Source organism: Mytilus californianus, unplaced genomic scaffold (genome assembly GCF_021869535.1).
Source record: "Mytilus californianus isolate M0D057914Y unplaced genomic scaffold, xbMytCali1.0.p SCAF_8, whole genome shotgun sequence".
Lineage (NCBI taxonomy): Eukaryota > Metazoa > Mollusca > Bivalvia > Mytilida > Mytilidae > Mytilus > Mytilus californianus.
Window position 1 is genome coordinate 103,434,505 of NW_026262734.1, and position 19,549 is coordinate 103,454,053.

Consider the following 19,549-nt stretch of genomic DNA (forward strand, 5'->3'; position numbering starts at 1 on the left):
GACCTTGAGCTCAATTTCAAGGTCATAAACCAAGGACCTCAAATCAAAAGATTCTAGGCCTCTACTTTATATTGTTAATGAGTTATATTACCATACGACTAATATTAGATATAAATGGGGGGAAAACTCGCATCAAATGTCTACGTACCCTTTCAACTAAAATTTATGTGTTACGACATGTCGCAACTAACAATTGTGTGAAAATATTTTGTCGATATCTTATATGATTTCTAAAAATAAGAGATAACAAGCCAAAATCTAAATTTTGAACATGACCCTGACCTTTGACCTTGACCTCATTTTCATTTTTTTGGACCAAGGACCTCATATCAAAAGACCCTAGGCCTCTATCACTTATGGTTTTCGAGTTAAAAATACATTTCACTTATATCAAATACAAAAGGGGAAATAACTCTCATATGGAATCTCTATACGGCTTCTGTCAAAATAAAACAGAACATCCTGAGGATATAACGAGCAATTTGGAAAAATAAATTTGTCGGTTTCTTATACCATGTATACGGTTGCGAAGCCTTAGAAATAACAAGAAAAACAATGATCGGGGAGATAACTCTTATATGGGAAAGTATTCGGTTAAGCAGTGTCAGTTTCATAAGCGTATAAACTGTTCAATATCATATTCCAAATATCTAAGCGACATCTTGCGAAACAAAAAAACAGCGAAGGAAAAAAATTAGGCGGAAGAAAAAAAAAAAATAATAATCAGAAGAAAACCAATAGGTCTTTCCACGGAAAAGTGGAAAGACCTAATAAATACAAGGAACTGCTAAAATGAACAATGTTGATAAACTGAGGTTGTGTAGTGTTGTAAAAAATATCATGCCAAGAAATCCTCGCTAAAAACTCCGGTCGACCTCCTACGGCACCCATTAGTAGTTTAAGATTTGATTTCATTCAACAAATTAATTTATGACCTTCATGTACGTGTCGCTTAGAACATGGCCATATACCAAATGGTCAATACTAATCATCCATGTAATTTGCTCTATGGGATGTTTGCAGAATTTCAACGGAGTCAATTTCTTGGCATGGGAGAAAGAAAGAAAGACCATTCACAATTTGTCTTACGTTTGTTTTTCTCTCTTTTAATTAAATAAAAAAAAATGAACCTTTCAAATGAAGAGTTCATAAGATAAAAATATCTATAATTTATTAGTGTCTCAATAAAACAACTGAGATGTTTATTACAAATTAATCGGACAAGAGATGGAAAAAAAATCAATCACTCAAAAGATATCATAACGACTTATTAACTTGACGTAGCAGTGAGTGCAGGCATTCCACTACTATTGTTGTTGTTGGTACCTTATACACAAAATGGGTAAGGAACAGATTGATATATTTTGAATAATATGGATGTATATTTTATGCGGAATGCTATTCGATGAGATTTTACCATACATTTTTTAACCTTTTAAAATGGTGTTAAAACATACAGTGTTTTACCAATATAGATATGAGTTATGCCTCTTTGTCCGACGATTATTACTTTAAACAACAAAAGCTGTCAGAAAAAGAAAAATCACACAAGTTTTAAGCCTCAACCCGCCTCTATACATATCTTTACAAAATTTATAAGACTGTTAGAATATGATACAGCATTTATCATGAACGATCGATGCTTCTCTTTGCTTCTCTTTGCGAGCTGCATAGGAAAACACTCAAAATTTAAACCAAACACATGCGAATCTATTAAAAGGTTAGATACAATTATCTAATGGAAATAAACTCATCATAGATATGAATGTCTAGTGAATAGAACTATTAGATGACTTTTCAATATTTGTAATGTTTCTAATGATTTTAAGCTGGCGTGTGTAGAAGAAGACGTTTATCCTGTCGACGCACCCAGTCTCGTTCCTGTTGTAGCACATACAATATCCTCAGTTACGCTGTCTCACACCGGTATACAACCTACTGTTGTTTCTAATTGATGCATCAAAACATAGTTACAAAAGCGTCATATGTCAACGTAAGAGGTTAAACATTGAGTGGTCTCAAGAACAATTGATATTTAGTCTTTTCTGTGTCAATTTGAGATTCATTATGATATTGTGGCAGTAAGAAAAATAAAATGAAAAGTTCTTGATTTGTCTAATGTTTAGACATTTGTGAAATATGCTAAACTTTCTGTCATTATATTTAGCTTGTTTAAGCCTAATATCGACAAATTCGTGGTAATATAAATTTTCTGTTTAAAATGTAATAGTTCATTTGTGGAACTGTTTTGTTGATAATGTTTGTTTCATTTCAGTTCTTCAGCTAAATTATTTTTAGCCATAGAAATATGATAAATATAAAAATAAGAAGATGTGGTATGATTGCTAATGAGACAACTCTTCACCAAAAATAAGGAAATTGCACGAACTCCAAGCCGAGCATAGCCGGATGTGTACGTCGAAATGGGAAACGTAAAGTGGAGCCACACAAAGTCAGAATTCACAATTGGGGAAAAACACAATAGGTACAGAAACGACTATTCTGGTAGCCAAGATCGAAGAATACATGTCGTTTGTGAGTTGGGACACACATACAATAGGTTGGTCTAGCAATTCGTCATGGTGACCGAAAAAGCTTAAGCAAGTATCGATTTAAGTTGTTCTTCTTCATAATCCTGCTATATCAGCTTTAACATGTTTAATGCAAGGAACTCAACTCTTCTATAAATAGAATCAGTATAATGTGACAATGCACGCGCAGTTGAATAAGATGACATAAATCATCCATATATCAAAAAATAAATCTTTAGATTTGTTGCGAGGACGTCGAGTTCGGCATATGATATATTTCGATTACCGTATAAATGTCCGTACGTCAACAGTTCGGTTTCCAGACACAATCTTTCAAGACCTTAGACATATGTAGTTAAAACGGAAAGAGGAAGACCCTTATTGAATATTAAAATGAGAAAGACTTTTTATTAACGGGAAGAGGAAGACCCTTAATAAATTAGGAAAATATATCATACACAAATCCGGAATAAAACCCTGAGGAAATGGCATGAACTCCAAATTAAATAGATGTCAATTGGAAATAGATTCAAATATCTTGTTTTAGGGAGGGAACAAACGATACCACAGTTACAGTTGAGTCTGCTTTATATCATGACTCATATCTCGAAATTGGCAATGAATTCTGTAAAACATAAATTTTACTACAAAAGAGATGACATCAGCTGCCCAATTGTAATAGAAGGTTGCTCCTTCCAAAGGTTCAAATTGGTGAAGTTATCACTTCGAAACTTCCACGGACGCTATCACGAATTGGTTGACCATTATCTGTTTAACAGATGACACCGGAAATGGCCCAATTTTCGTTACCACAATCTTGTCCATTTTTCGGTTTTGGTTTGGTTCGTGTTGATTAGTTTTCTATGTAGTGGATATCGCTCATTGGAATAAACTTACTAGTATTCTATATATAAGGCTACCAAAAATGTTCATTATAGTATGATCCTTGCATATTGACTTTATTAGTATTTGCATTGACTTTAGTTCAATAGTTTCACGCATAACTAAACATGCATTACTGTCCAAATGCAAAATATATAAGATAATAAAAAAACATTGTCGCCAATTTCCTTCATTAAAATCGATCAAAACCAAAAGGTTCGGAAAGCCATTATACAAAACACAAACAAAACAAATCATCACAACTTAAGAGTCGAAAATAGGGCATTTGAGTGTTTAAAACCAAACCAAGCAAAACCGTCTTTAAAGAGACGTGAGAGATATTAAAGGGACATTCAAATTCATTAGTGGAAAACAAAAGTGACCATGCCATGACAAAAAAAAAAAAGAAAAAGAAAAAGGACCAAAAGACACATGTAAATCTACTGTACATAAAGAAGTAGTACCATTAGTTTTAAAAAATTAAACTCGTAAGTTATAATTCAATTTTTATGAAATTATGACATTTCTTAAAAACGGAGATACATTACCTGACGTTTGTTTGCATTTTGTTAGAACTGACATGTTGGAACCATATCATATCACAAGAACGCTAACAGATACCAGTAATGTCACGTGGTAACAGTTTGTTGTTTTGTACTCAAAAGTATATCTTCATATAACATTTTTTATTATTGATCAGACTGATGGCAACGAAAGAAATAAACGCGTTATCTCTAAAAGGCAAAACAGGAAAATTCCACAACTTTACGCTCGTCCGCTGAAATGATCACCAGCTGTGTCTATTAATTGTAGCCATTACCGCAAACCATTATTAATGTATCAATTTTCACAAGAAATATCGATGATACCTTTATTCCTGTAGGGGCCTGTTGCTTGAATTAGGAAACAAATGCCTTTTGACACCCGTGAGGAAAAATTCATGTATATGATTTTAATTACTTGTTTCAATAGTAATATGTTTCTGATGCAAAGTTAAAAATCGTCTGTTATATCTGATGAAATATATAACCAACTGATAAAGAATTTGGACAAGTTAGAGCCTAAAATATAGTAAAGATATCTATCCAACCCATTAGTGTACTCTTTGTTATCTTTGAGTGTTACGAACACTGTCAGGTTGATACTATATGCCTGTGTCTGATTTGAGATCTTTACCGATTGTTTCCTAATCCCGATTGTGACATTTAAAGTGAGTGTGAATTTGCATGGCGGGTGATGCATACATAACAGAAGACACTTACTCTATCGACGTATCCATTCTTGCTCCTTTTTGAGTTTATGTGTTCTACTTCTTTTAAGTTTTCTTTTGATTTGTATGTTCCCAACTGATTTATGAGATTTTAATATTAGTTGAATAATGCTACCCTTTTCTATCATGTGTTAATTTGTGGCTACGTGAGCTGATGCATAATCTTGAGTTTTCGAGGTATAATAATCAATCAACTTCTCATTAGTCAACAATCTATAATATATCTGAAACATGTCCTCATATCATTCATTATAACTGAAATATTACAATGTAGTACAAATTTGTCCATGTTCAACCTGATATATTTTATCCTACCCACTTTTAACAACATAGAAACTAATCTAACACCACCACCCCTTTTTTTGATTTTGTAATGATAAATAAACTACTTAATTTATTCTTAGATTCAAAATTAAAGTTTTCTGTAATTAACATAGATTGTTGCAGTAAGGACAAAATATATCATTTATATCGTTTGCTTTTTTGTATTTTGGTGTTTCACGCTAATTTCAGCGACATTGGCAATATCATGGTGGCCAGTCTGAATTGATAGAAGAAGCCGCGGTACCTAAGGAGAACAGCAAATCTTTGGCAATGCTTATCAATTAAGATAGGAGTCGAGCACACCTCGTTCAAATGTACTTGAAAAGAAGGTCTACAATTTTAAATGTAGTTAATGCAACATACAAGATTGGACTATTTATATATTAACTGAAAGGCTAGATGAAATTAGATAAGAGAGACAACTCGACCTTTCACATGAAACAAATATACAACTTAAACAAGCATCACTTGTAATAACATGCATTTCTTATATTAAAGATGTATGTTTTGTTTTAAGCACTTAAATGACAGTAAAATATGACATTTCAACCCCTGAGACTGGTAATACTTATTCCTATCTTAAGTAGTTGAAGACAATTTTAAAGAATTAATCAAAATTTTAATTTAAACAAAAGAATGCATGAATAAACTCACCATAGATACACGGATTAAAATTTTGTACGCCAGACGCACGTTTTGTCTACCAAAAACGGTTTAATCAAAACATGTTAAAAATGTCAACGCAATTCGCTAAAGGGATGAAGTTTTCTAACGGAAAAAATAAAGCTTGACAACTGCGTTGATCGCATATCGCACCAAACTTTAAATAAAGGATGGCATGCAAATCATCTTCATATTTTTGAATTACATCTACAACTTGACAATGAGGGTCGGTTAATACATAAATTTTACGAATAGACATTATTATAGTTTTTCCCTTTGAGAAGATTCCATTTCTCAGTAACACCACTCCTACAGCGTTTGCATATAGAATATATTTGTATACGAGTACATCAATCAAGTGCAAGTGTTTCATATTATGTTTTCCATAAAATCTACAAAGATAGGCGGAAGATACGAAAGGAATATTAAAACTCATCATTCGAGAACAAACCGACAATGCTATTGCAAACAAACCAACAAAAACGACCAAAAGACAAACAATAGTCTACAGAACACAACATATAAAACTAAAGACTAAGCAACACAAACTCCATCAAAACCCCGGGTTATCCAATGTGTTCTGGAAGGGTAAGCACATTACAAGAAAGTTATTAAACATAGTGTTCAAAATGGTAAAGATGAAGACACCCTTCGAAAGTTTAACGAACGTCATCTTTATTTGGTTGACCGTTATCGAAAATCGGAGTCATACATGACCACGAGTATGTTTCACCTGTTGTAGCCACAGTCTTGTCTTCATTTTTCGATAGCGACATCGCAGTTATAAATACAATTGTTTTATATCTAATTTTTGATATATGTACTACGCTTGTTCCATTGTTTTTTTTTTACAACAGACACTCGGCCTTCCTATGAAAACAAACTCGGTCTTTCTCACAGGTTTGTGCCTTTATTGGTATGGGGTAGACTTTCATGAAATCATGTGTCCGTATAGAAACATCAATGGAAGAAAGTTTTACATTTTAACCCCACGTTTCCCTATATAGAAGCTATCATTTCAGGGCAATACGAATTTGATAACTATGAGGAACAATCTATCATATGGGAACCATATGTTCCCGTACTTCTTCTTTCCCATTGTTAACGTCATCTTCCGCCGAAGTGTAGTTTCAAGACGTTGAATCTGTTTTTGGAGATTGAAATATAAAACTAAGAAGATAATGGACCTATTTGGAAGCTGGAAGTAAACATTTAATTTTAGAAAAGGTAAAAAGCACTCTATTACACTTTTGCATGTTAATTCCCGCAACAAGTATTTAAAAATACACGTAGTCCTATTTATAGAACGAATTTTCCATATTTCAAATGACTATTGTATATTCATTTGTAGTATTGTATATTTAGCATTGTATGTATACGTTCACAACAGGGCCCCTCCCCTTTTCAAGATACTGTATCCACGCTTGGTGCTCAAATGAGAAAAAAAGACAAAACTGAAAACGAAAGTCGGAAACAACAATTTGTATCAAATTAATTGCTTCAACACTAATCATTTATGTTAATTTAAAATAGTTTGATTGTCCAATAGTCGTGACATACTTATAATCCTTTACATGTCACTCTCTGTTATTCTGTTATAAGATAGGAGAACCAGATGCGAAGGTATTGAATCAATCCTATCATTATCGTCTACTACAAATTCAATTTCGCCCGTAGCTTTTCCTTCAACAGACATGCCTACACTGTCTAAATTGTACTCTCCTGATGACATTGTTAGCTTTTCAACTTTTTCAATCATTTCATTAGCCATTATGTCCAAGTCATTTCTGTAATAGCTGTGACGGATTATAAATATCGCCGGGATCCAAGTGAGAGAAACTTTTGCTACCATCGAACAGAAAAGATAGATGTTATGAGAATATGAATGGTAGTCAACTCCAGCTAAATCCATGATAAGACATACCACATACGGAAACCAAGTAAATATAAAGGCCCCTGAAATAGATAATATTCAATCTGTTGTTACTAAAAGGACAGATAGTTGATATTTGCTCAATATACAATCTACAAAGTTCATCTAAATTGCTTGATATGTGAACTATTTCCACACTCCAGATGTATAAATGAAAATAACAAAAATACAGAACTCCAAGAAAAATTCAATACGGTAAGTCCTTTATCGAATGGCAGAATCAAAGCTCAACACATCAAGCGAATGGATAATATCTAAATTATCTCATAAGACGAATTATGTAGCTAACCATGTACAGTCTTACTTATATATATATTTTAAAAACTGAATAATAAAAATATTCTTGATTCTTATAACTTAGAATTTTTGTATTTACGTTGTCAATGGTTGTATAATTACATTTACAAAAATCTTACACAATAACCAGTAATATAAATATAAAGAGGATATACAATGGTCTGTACAAAATGCCATTTTTTGATTCAGGCCCGAACAATAAACTAACCAGCAATACTGAATTTACTCCGATGTTGGTTATGCTAATTGGCATTTTATTTATGATGTAATTTTCTATGTAAACATAATGTTGTTTTATGTGTGACGTCTTTTTAATCAGTGTTAACAAAATTCTGCATTATAAATCAGGTGAGTTTTCCTATAACTCATTTTGAATTTTATTTCCTATCTTATAAATCATATGTTGCATTTAAGACTCTTTTTGATGCAAACGACCAGAAGAAATTCAAATTATTGGTCCTTTAAATAAGTAAAACCTGCCTGAAGATTGTTGTCGGTAATAAGATATAATCAATTGCGGGAAATTGTACTCTATTTTTATTGTCAAATCGATTAGAAAATTTCAGAAAATAGTATTCATCTTGTTGAGGAAAAATCAAGAGCAAATCCGAACAGGAACGGATTTCTCTAAATAAGAAAGTAAAAAAAAAAACAATTTACTTTTATATTGACTTTTACATTGATTTTTATATTGTTTTCTTATTATTATTGATTATTCTACTGTAATGAGGACTTCGTCTTCTATTAGAAGTACGCATTAGATATTTGCAACCCGAAGAAAACCTATATTTCAATTCCAAAAAATAGTTTTATCTCTCTCATTTTATTGACAGTCAGTCAATTCCAAAAAGATTCAGTTAACATTTACTAACAATAAGAACAATTGATAGCATAGCTTCACTATGCAGATAAATTATTGACATTCATTTTTACATAGCGAAATTCTACTTTAAAAGAAAAATTCCTGAAAATGCCTGCTGTACTCAGGATACTTAAGATAAAAGAAAAGGCATAAAACGCATCATTGGATCTTAAGTCAAATATGTGGAAAATACTTGAATGTCATACAAATAAAGTTGACCATGAATCGATCTTGACGGCGAAAATTATCGGATGGAAGACTTTTTTTATTTTACTAACGAGTTTTGAATTATCAGTAAAACTAAAATTACCTGTTATAATAATGAAAGTCTTTAACATAAACAGTTGACGATGTCTATTTCTTGTTGAAGTAAAAGATCTGGAAGAGGAATCCTTGGTCTGAAATGGTAGAATTAATTAATTATCAATTAGAAATATACAATCCTCACAACTGTGGATTCATTATTATTTAAGCAATAACATTTTTTGTGCATTTCGTAGTTTCAACGAATTTAAAACTTTCTATAGACTTATATGCAGAATTTGGCTAAACCACAAAATCAAATATCCACGAAAATGCAAATTTTACTCAATCCACATGAATAAATGAATCTACAGTACACCAAACAAACACGAAAGATTATGACTATATATCTACACCTTTAATAAAGAAAACATATGGATTTTGATTGGTTGAAAATCAAATCGGAATGGTTCGTACTTTATCTACATATTTTAGAGTCTTTAATCAAACATGATTAACTGATGGGATCCGAATACCCACAAAGAAAATTAATATCTGACGGAAGCAACAATACCTTTAAATGTTACCAATTTTACAACCAGATGATATTATTTGTAGATAGAAGAATCAATATTCGCTTTTATCAAACATATATATATATATGTGTGTGTTTTGTATGAGTAAATGCTAAAATTATTTGTTTCTGGACCCAATTTATCTTCCCTTATGGTTGGAAAATTTACCATCTTTCGACTGGTATTTTTTTCGGCAATAAGCTTTATTAGCATTATGTATCGTTCATACAACTTAGGATTATTATTGTTTATAACAGTGTATGTAGCTAATTACCTATAATATACAATCAAAAGATAAATAATTTCCAAGGGTAATAATTGTAAATTTCTTAACTTTGTCCGAATTAACAAACTATTATATCCGAAAAATCACTTCTGCAAAGATTTTTAAGTCATAACCACGTAAAACACGGAATAAATTCGCTATTTGTGACATATAGTTAGTGTACGCTTCGCCAAATACCTCTAGTCATTCCTATGAGGAATAAAACAACTAATTCATAGCCCCGTTTGCTTTCTATGTTAAATTCTTCGATTTTAAGTGTTCATAGCTTTTTGTCTTAAGTTCAAATAAAGTGACAGGCATTTCGTGTCAAAACTATACCTTATCCTGATTTGTGCGGAAACATTCAACATACTTCTTTAATTGCTTATAAGAGCGCATTGGTTCAGGGAAGTTTTATTAGTACAAATGCAGGTACTTCTGATCTGAGCAACAGGGCAAACATGCCCTTCTATTCAGTTTTATTATATTTTTGTATTATTCAAAGAAAATTTTCAACAAAATTTTTACAGTGATCCAAATCCTAAAGTTTTGATTTGATACCAAAATTACTCAAATGTGTTACTTATTGACAAAGTTACAGCTATGAGTAGGAACTATTTTGTTTTAAATATGTACAACTTTCTTCTATTTTTTTTCTGACTGGGCTCGAATAAAGGGTTTTATACCATAAACACCCAATAGTCAGTATATAGCATACAAGATCCAGCCTCTCACAAAAATCTTGCTATTTCAGTGGATGACATCACCAAAATATTTGACCATATTATTTTATCATTTAATGATCATTCGTCATATCTTTGATCCGTGGTCAAATAAACCATGTTAATGTATCAAATATTAATCAGAAGTTAATGTTTCATAGATAAAACATCCGTGAAAATCCAACCTGGATGAATTAACTGTAAACCAAAATGGTATATTGTGGAATATATTGGTGTGGCTCTGTATGTGACAATGTTATTTTTTATATGTGGAGATGTGATATGGTAGTTTGAGTTAACATTTGTTCCTGTTCTTGGGTTTTATTATGTTTCTGTGCAGCTGGTAGTAATTTTGCGAAGTTTTGATTCATAGTTGTATAGTTCAATTTACGGACGAGTTGTCTTATGACGTTTTTTTTTTTAAGAGGGAGAGTATATAAAATTAAATATATTCAAAATCACCCACTAATTGTATGTGTGCACTTCTACTGATACCAAACTTGTCTTATCTATGTAAATATAAAACAATATATTTGAGATCGAGTATCATGTTTGCCTTATGTATTGTTCTGTAAAAAAGTATAACAAAAAATACCGAACTCCAAGGCAAATAATTTGGCAAATTTTGAATACATTGTGCAATAACTCTACTAATTATATTTCCAGGCAATCATGTCCGGGAAAAACTAAATAGAAAATGTTACTTGACACTGAGCTATATTTGATATCGCATTCTATCTGTTTTGATACAAGAGCCACTGATAAAATTTATGTATACTTAATGAACGTCAGGCGTACCGACTTATATACCTAGTAGCTTTGATGACATTTTACTGCATTTTCGGATAGCTAGATTTTTACTTGTGACAATTGGAAGCATAATTTCCAGTACCGTTCAGTTTATAAGGATATATTAAGGATATATAATATTATATCCTTCTATATCATAGTCTTCATATGATATACAAAGACTATGATATGAAAAAATGCTATTTCTGTAACTTTCCGCTAAAAATTGACATTGACTGGTTCAATGTACCCTGCATTCATTATTATACGTGGGGTACCAATTGTCGTTGATTTCATGGCGATAGGTAAACCACAAATTAGAAGGTTCAACTAAATACACATTTTCTATAGGCTTGTTTGCATACTTTTGCAGAAACACGAAATCAAATATCCACGAAAATAAAATTGTTCCTTTATCCATAAAAATTGGTACCCACGAAATTAAATGAATCCACAGTATTTCATAAAATGTAAAAGCACAAACGACAACAACCAAAGTACTAACCTTGAAATAGATAACAGTGTATGAGACTGAAATCAAGACGGTTGGGATCACATAGAATAGTATCAGAAGACTTATATAATAAACTATATCAATTTGGTTACAAGGTATCCATCTCATATGGCATAGCGAAGGTCTTCGGTAAGGTTTATACGCAGCTATTCCAAATAGCGGAAAAGCTACAAACACAAGTAAACGGTTTTTTGAACATGTTGAATTATACAATGGCATACTAACATCCGCTGATGCAGAATCATGAGGACAGTAGGAAATTTTCACAGTAAATATCAAATAGTGGAAAAGCTACAAAACAAGTTAACGTTTTTGTCACATGTTAAATTAAACAATGTCATACTAACATTCGCTGTTTCAGAATCTAAACGACCATTGGTAGTTTCACTGGTCGTACTTCAATTTGAAAATAACATCAAGCTATTGTTTGAAAATGGTTTTTTTGGATGTTTTCAACCAACCACGGTGTTCTAATAAACGCTTTTGAATCTAATATCCAGAGTATTTCAAGATTCAGTTGTAAGGTTATTGCTGTACATGCATATTATGGAGTTAAATTAACAACTGGCTGACTGTTGTTTGCTCAACACCAGGTGAATGTTAAATTCATAAATGTTTTAAAGCTTCGAATACGAAATAGCCGTTGTTTTTTCGTGCGGTCACATTTTTTTTTAGTTGTTGATATATTTATATATGAACCAAATATAACAGAAAGAGTTATTTTTTACGATTTTGTTCTCTGTTGTTTTTTTTTTCTATAATTTGCAAACAATTTTGTTGTACGATACCATTTTTTCGTTTATGACATCACAATTGTTCAATTTGTATTTGTTTTCTGTTTTCATTGTTTTATTATTTACCTTTGTGTTATCTGTCATTCCTTGACTTATGATTTGTGACTGGTATTTATATCATTTTTATCTCCCCTCCATAACAAACTTTTGTTTTCATTTCCCCGGAAAAACACTATTTGTTGTTTGTTTAAATAGACACCACACTTACCTGAAGCAATTCCACAAAGCAACATGCATCCTCCTAATACTAAAATAAAAGACTTTTTGTCTAATCCAACTTCGATTGAATGAGCAGACACAATCACTCTGTATAATTGGACTATCATTGTGGTTAAAAGGGTAATGTATAACAATCCTATCGAGGTAAAGGTAAATCCATAAAACATGCATACGTTTTCGTCAAAGATAAAACTCCTGTCAAATGCTGTTGCAGCATGTAAAGGCATTAAAAATGCAGATACAATAAAGCCAACAATTGCTAATACTGGAATGAACACAGTCGATGAATTGAGATGGTGTATTTTTGTAAGAACTATTTTCAGCACTGTAATGCTAACAGCTACACCAATAACCGAAAAGAAACAGATAATGATCCCAATAACTTTCTGTGTTGACTCAGCTAAATAATCTTCATTAGCGGTATTAGTCTTAGTATTGTTTACAGTTGTCCAAAAGGTGCTTGTATTCACGGAAAAACTGAAAAAATGACAATAATTTAAAATGGTTAAATCAAAGGTTGTTTTCATTTATCAATTAAACGAAAAAGATAAATCGGTTGATAATTATTTCTTTAACGGTAAAAGTAACGCATGCGTGTTCAGGATAAGAACAAAATAAACAATACATCAAATACGCATTCTTCAAATTAAAAGGAAAAATATAGAAATGAGAAAAGGGGGGGGGGTGCTCTGAGGGCCCTTTCCATAGTTTTCGGCATACCAAAATGAAGTATTAGAAAATTAGGTGATTTTAATTTGAAGAGTTATAGTTAAGTATGTGCATAAATCAACCTGTAATATCTTTAAACCACGATGAATATTTACAGAGATTTTTAAGTCACATCATAGTAAAGTTCCAAATTTTCAAATGTTTGAACATTTGAAAGCAGCATGAATTCACACATTTTTGACTTCTGACCATCTGTTCAATTTAACGAATACTCGATTTTGAATTTTCCTCCTTTAACTAAGTATCTTCTTTCATTTTTCGACTAATACGGGTAAAAACGAATGCATGAAAACTATCTGAGACAGTTTTGTGACTTGACAATTTTCAAATGACGCAGCGCACGCACTTTTTATCTAACATTCGGTGCCCATTGTGTTTTAAATCGTGGAACCGTGGTCCTTTAATATGTTTCTGTCCCACTGTCCCCTTTTTTACAACAAAACAGCACCCTTTTCAAATCACATTTATGGAAATGTTTTTAATAATCTATTCGAGAATTTCTTACTTGAGCACTTTGAGACCGGGTTTAAAGTCACTGAAATGATATCGGTTTATTTTCAAACAACATAATTTGTGATAACGAATCACTTTTTCATAAAGGTGGACACGTTTGAACATTTTTGAAATATGGCAATGATTAGGCGTTTATGAAAAGGAAACTTTTCAGAGTCCTTCACCAACTAGACATGTTTGGGCGTATAGTGACGTCATACGGACACGTTGAGGGGATTGGACACGTTTGTGGGTGGTCATATTCACTGGGCCAAAAACAGTTATACCATGTCACCTTATTTGATATTATGTATTAAGTTCGTAGTGCGAAACAAATATTGTACATTTTAGATGTCCATCGACATCTCAATAAAAATAATGATTATCAAATGAGAGACTGTAAAAGCAATTTCCAGTGTATAGCCTTAAGTAAAGAAAAATGTCTTTGTTAAGAATCAGCGTATTTAATTTTATAGACGTCTTCCGTTTTTACACTGTTACTTCTTTAAAAACATACATTTAGACCTTTTTTTATAACGATATTATTGTTTATATTTCATAATTACAAAAGTTTTGTTTTTTTCCAATTTGAAAAATTCAATAATACACGCAAAGGAAAACATGTATTACCAAAAAGTTTGAACTGCACGACGGACTTAACCTCGCACCCCCCCAAAAAAACCACTCGCGCACAACCAATAACAAACACTGACTGATTCAGACAGCCTAACTTCGTACATAAGCGAACTGTAGCTGGGTTTTAACTAGTTTAAGGTTATCACAGAACACCCCTCTGTTTAACTAGACGAAAGTCGCAAAGTAAAACACACAATATAAAACAAGCACAGACCAGATAACTTAACTATTAACAAAACTGAAACAAGCAAAAATAATAGAGAACTATATGTGGAAAGTACGGCTAATGAGATGAAAAGATTTGATATATGTTTTTCTCTAATTCTTCGCCAATTTATCCCTTTCTGCACCCATTGTATAAAAAAAATTTAATCAACGTGCGGTTCGTTTGATCTCAGTTCTTCATTGGTTAAAATCCGATTATGACGTCGAATTTTCTTGCTTTCCTCTCAATTTCCTATTGTGACGGCATGAAAAAAGGCGACCATGCCTGATAACGTCACATAGAAAGAACACATCTTTTTGCAGATCATTCAAAAAGAAGGAATACGTTTGCCTGCATATTCTTTGAAAATCATTAGAGAAACAGATTCCACCACCAAATCTCGTGTAATACGATATTTATCCACTCTCGACAGTTAAATTTTAAATATTTAAAACGCTCGGCGAGCCTCGTGTTTTAAATTTGAAAATTTAACTGTCTCGAGTGGATAAATATCGTATCACACTCGATGCAGTGGTAGAATCTATATTTATCCATATGAAACATTTAGTTGTGAATAACCGTTACCTGGCAGATAAAAGACAAAAAATGTTGAAAACCAAAAATAAACAACAACAAAAACAAAAACAAAAAATCAAAGAACAAAAAGGAAAATAACAACAAATGAAAGAAAAATTAAGTAATTATTAAATAGATAATAAAACATTTGAGAGGATGCCTTTAAGCAACAGTAGTTTTCAAAGTCAAAACATAAAATACACAGAGGACACCTGAGGAAACCAGATTAACCTAACTCGTCTAGCACCTGCCGTTATAACCTTGGCTGAAGAAAACTTAACAATTTAGTTATGATAAACCAAAAACTACAAAGATGAATTTTATCGATATAAATTGATAAAAAATAAAGAAGAGAAAAGAACATAATTATATTTACCTGTTATTTTTTTGCATCTTATAAAATTTTTCTGTACGACTGTGTGATGTCCCAGAATTTATACCAGCTGTTGACACCTATTACGTTCTTTCATTAGCACATTTGTATTTACCAACATTGTTGATCGATTTAGAAGTATTTACTTATAAGGTAAACATATATCCAATAATAGCATATGTTTATTGTTAAATTTTGCAAAGTTCTATGTTAATTTGCCAATGTTTATTTTGAGGATTTACTTATACGGTAAGCATTAGTCTGACTAGAGTTTAAAGGTAACAAAGGCTAATTTCGTCACTTAATGCCGGACTGTTTTCTTCTCAAAAATCGTTTCAATTCCATCACCGCCTTAATTATAAGGTCTGGATTTAGCAGCGGTCAGTTAAAGTGTATCTTAGTCCATAAACTTGCACAGGTGCTACATATGCCCCTTCCATTGTGAAAGGGACAGCTGTTTGAATTTGGAAAATGATACCTTTTTACACCTATGAGAAATTATGTTATATGACTATTCTTCTACGTCTTTTCTTGCAAAAGGTGACTTATCTTCATCTTGAGAGGTATGTTTTCGTTTTTCCGGACGAGATATATTGAGATCTGAAAATTTGTTTTGACAGGATTTTTGCCATTTTGCCTTGTGATTCTGGAGTGTTTCTGCAATTCCGTTGCCTTCATTCAAGTGTTCCAAAGTTGTGTGATGGGTGAAACCAACTGAATGCCCACACTTGTGTATGCAAGTATAAAGTATCAAAGAATTGATAACCAGCTGTTATGTCTATGTCTATTCTTTTGTTATTTACTGGGCATTTTAAATCCTCACGTGTCCTCTCTTGGCACATTGCACATTAGTCGAACACAAACTGAGAATTCCATGGCAAAAAACTAATAATATCAAAAGACATCCAGTATACAAAACACAACACAGAAAACCAAAGACTGATGTGAATAACAACAATCGCCGCAAAAATCGGGGATGATCTCAGGTGCTCCGGGAGGGTAAGCATATCCTGCTCCACATATGGCACCCGTCGTGTTGCTTATATAAGACAAACCCGGTGATAAATCTAATACGTTAAGTCATATTCGATAAAAGGAGGACGTGATTATGGCTACGACAATTGGAATATATCTGTCATGTGTGAAACCGATGTTCCATAAAAGTCAACCAACTCGTAAAATTTTTAAAGGGATGATTTCATCTTTACCACTTGGAACTCTTGGTGTTATAACTTTCTTGTAAGCAGCAACTATTTATCAATGAAATGCAGCTCTGGAATATCGTATCAACTGGGATACATATCCATAAGTTTTTGTTATTTCATTATTCAATGCGTTTTATTAGGCTTTGACATCTTGTTTACCTGATTCTATGCATATAACCGTGATTCAGTGGAAGTATTTATTTCAAACACAATATTTAGTCATGAATCACTTGATTAATTAAGGCAACAGTAGTTTTCCATTAAACATCAAAAAGAAGAATACGATTTCCCGCAATTTTTATTTATTTGACCTTAAAGGAACATACAAATTCTCGCAATATTCTTAATCTTATTACCAAAAAGTAATGTAGGGCTGGTGGTACTTGTTTAAAAGACGAACATTTTGTCTGTCTGTATGTTCCAGTCAGGAGCCTGTAATTCAATGCTATCTATCATATTATTTATTCGTTAATTGTTTTGTACATACATCTGCCAATTGGGTTTCTCATTTGAATTGGTAAAGATTATGTCATGTCGGAGCCTTTTTTAGCTTTTTTTACGATACAAATTTTGATAATTGTTAAAGACCATACGAACCAATAGTTTCGAAAACCTTCATTTGGTATTTGGTGGATAGTTGTTTCATTGATAACCACACCCTTCGTCTAATTTCTATATTGAATTTGGTAAGTTTAGTTTTATTGCTACTACGATGATTAATATCCTTTAATAAACTATTCAAATGATTAAAAGGAAATCATGTATTCGAATGCAGGGGCAAGTTAAATTCAGTTTTCGTTTAAAAATAACATAGTTCATTGAACCACAATTTAAATTATCTATTAGTCATTAATCCTAGTTCTGCAAGGTTATAAATGTAATACTTACATAAATATTCAAATTGCCGGTGTTAAGCAATATCCTCATGATATAAGTAATAAACAAGTTTCATAACCGATTCAGTATAAGTATTCCATAGTTATGTATGATATTACCATATATGGTATGATCAAAATCCACGTAAGTTAGATTTCATTAACGTAAACATCTACATCTTATATGCACATAGTGCTTTACACATACACACGTGTTTGTATTAATATAAAGATCAAAACTAAGTGTCTATATCAGTTGATAATACAGTCAATGTTACAATTTCACACCGTGCAACCGAACTGTTCCATTTTTTTAACACAATACGATAATGCTTAATCGCCTATTATCTGCATTTCTGGACACGATTTCATACCACATGTAACATAAATTGAAAAATTGAATTGAAATTAAACTTACAAACTGTGTTTGAATAAAATATGCTAGCATGAATCAAAATACGTATTGACTTGTTGTCAATGCAGAGACTTTTATAATCCTGCAATTTGTAAAATTTGGTTGGAAAAGGATATCACATAAGTATATAGTACATCTCATTTTTTTCAAGTATGTATACCACATATCTCATTTTATTCATAAAAGAAACAAAACAATTGGTATTGAATATGTATGATAAACATAACGTTTAAAAGAACACAAACGCATCTATATCTCTTCTGCATGTTCTGCAGACCAAAGGAATTCAAATGATTGATTTACCAACTTTTAGAACAAAATTCACTTATATCATTTTTTTTTATAAAATTTCAGCCACTTAAAACCATCCAGAAACAAGGCCAATCACAAACACAATTTAAAAATTCCTATACTAGGACAATTTTCAGATTATTTCATGTTTGATTGAATGTTTTTATTTGACGTTCTAACAGCATTTTTGCGTATGCCTGGACATGTAATCAACATTTCAATTCTTAACTATGGCTCAAGCTACAGGTTCAGTATATTTTAAAAAGAAATTATTGCACATTAATATATATGGAAAGTCTTTTTATCTTTTTAAACAAATGATTTCATGATTGTTAATGATCTTCACCATTGCAAACGTAACAAACAAATATAATATATCCGATATTATACCAAAACTATCTACTACAAAAGTGTTTATCGCTAAATAAATGATTTTATGGATACGAATTATGTTCAATTTGTACCAAATGTCTCATTATTGCAGTATGTTAAAGAGTTAAATCTTACCACTCCGTTTATGACAGTAGCCATACCCTCTGCATAATCGTTTGTCGTTTAGCTATCTTGGTTGATACGTTACAATATTGCATGTTCATTATATGAACTTTAATCACAGGAGTACGCTCTTGACACAGAAATACTCGGAACAAAGAAGCGAGGAAGAACGATTGATTCGACACTTAATGATTTTTACGGTCAACATCACGAATTGTATTTGATTTCGTTGACTGATACGATTTGTCTGTGGCTCAAATCACTGGCGACATTTTTCTTGCGGTTTAAGATCTTTTGATACTAGAATAATCTTCTGTTCTGTAGATTATCCGAAGGTGTCTTATTCCCGATTTTGACTTTTTGACCGATTGTGT

The 19,549-nt window shown here is 31.9% G+C and overlaps 1 long non-coding RNA gene across 1 annotated transcript; it reads right to left on the bottom strand.

The window, feature by feature from the left end:
• Window positions 1-7,121: 7,121 nt before the first annotated feature.
• LOC127712668 (uncharacterized) lies at window positions 7,122-18,043 on the bottom strand. The gene is made up of 5 exons (XR_007987235.1): window positions 17,988-18,043; window positions 12,873-13,360; window positions 11,862-12,037; window positions 9,073-9,160; window positions 7,122-7,626 (listed from the first exon to the last, which is right to left on the bottom strand). It is a non-coding gene; the product is annotated as an uncharacterized LOC127712668 (long non-coding RNA).
• Window positions 18,044-19,549: the final 1,506 nt, after the last annotated feature.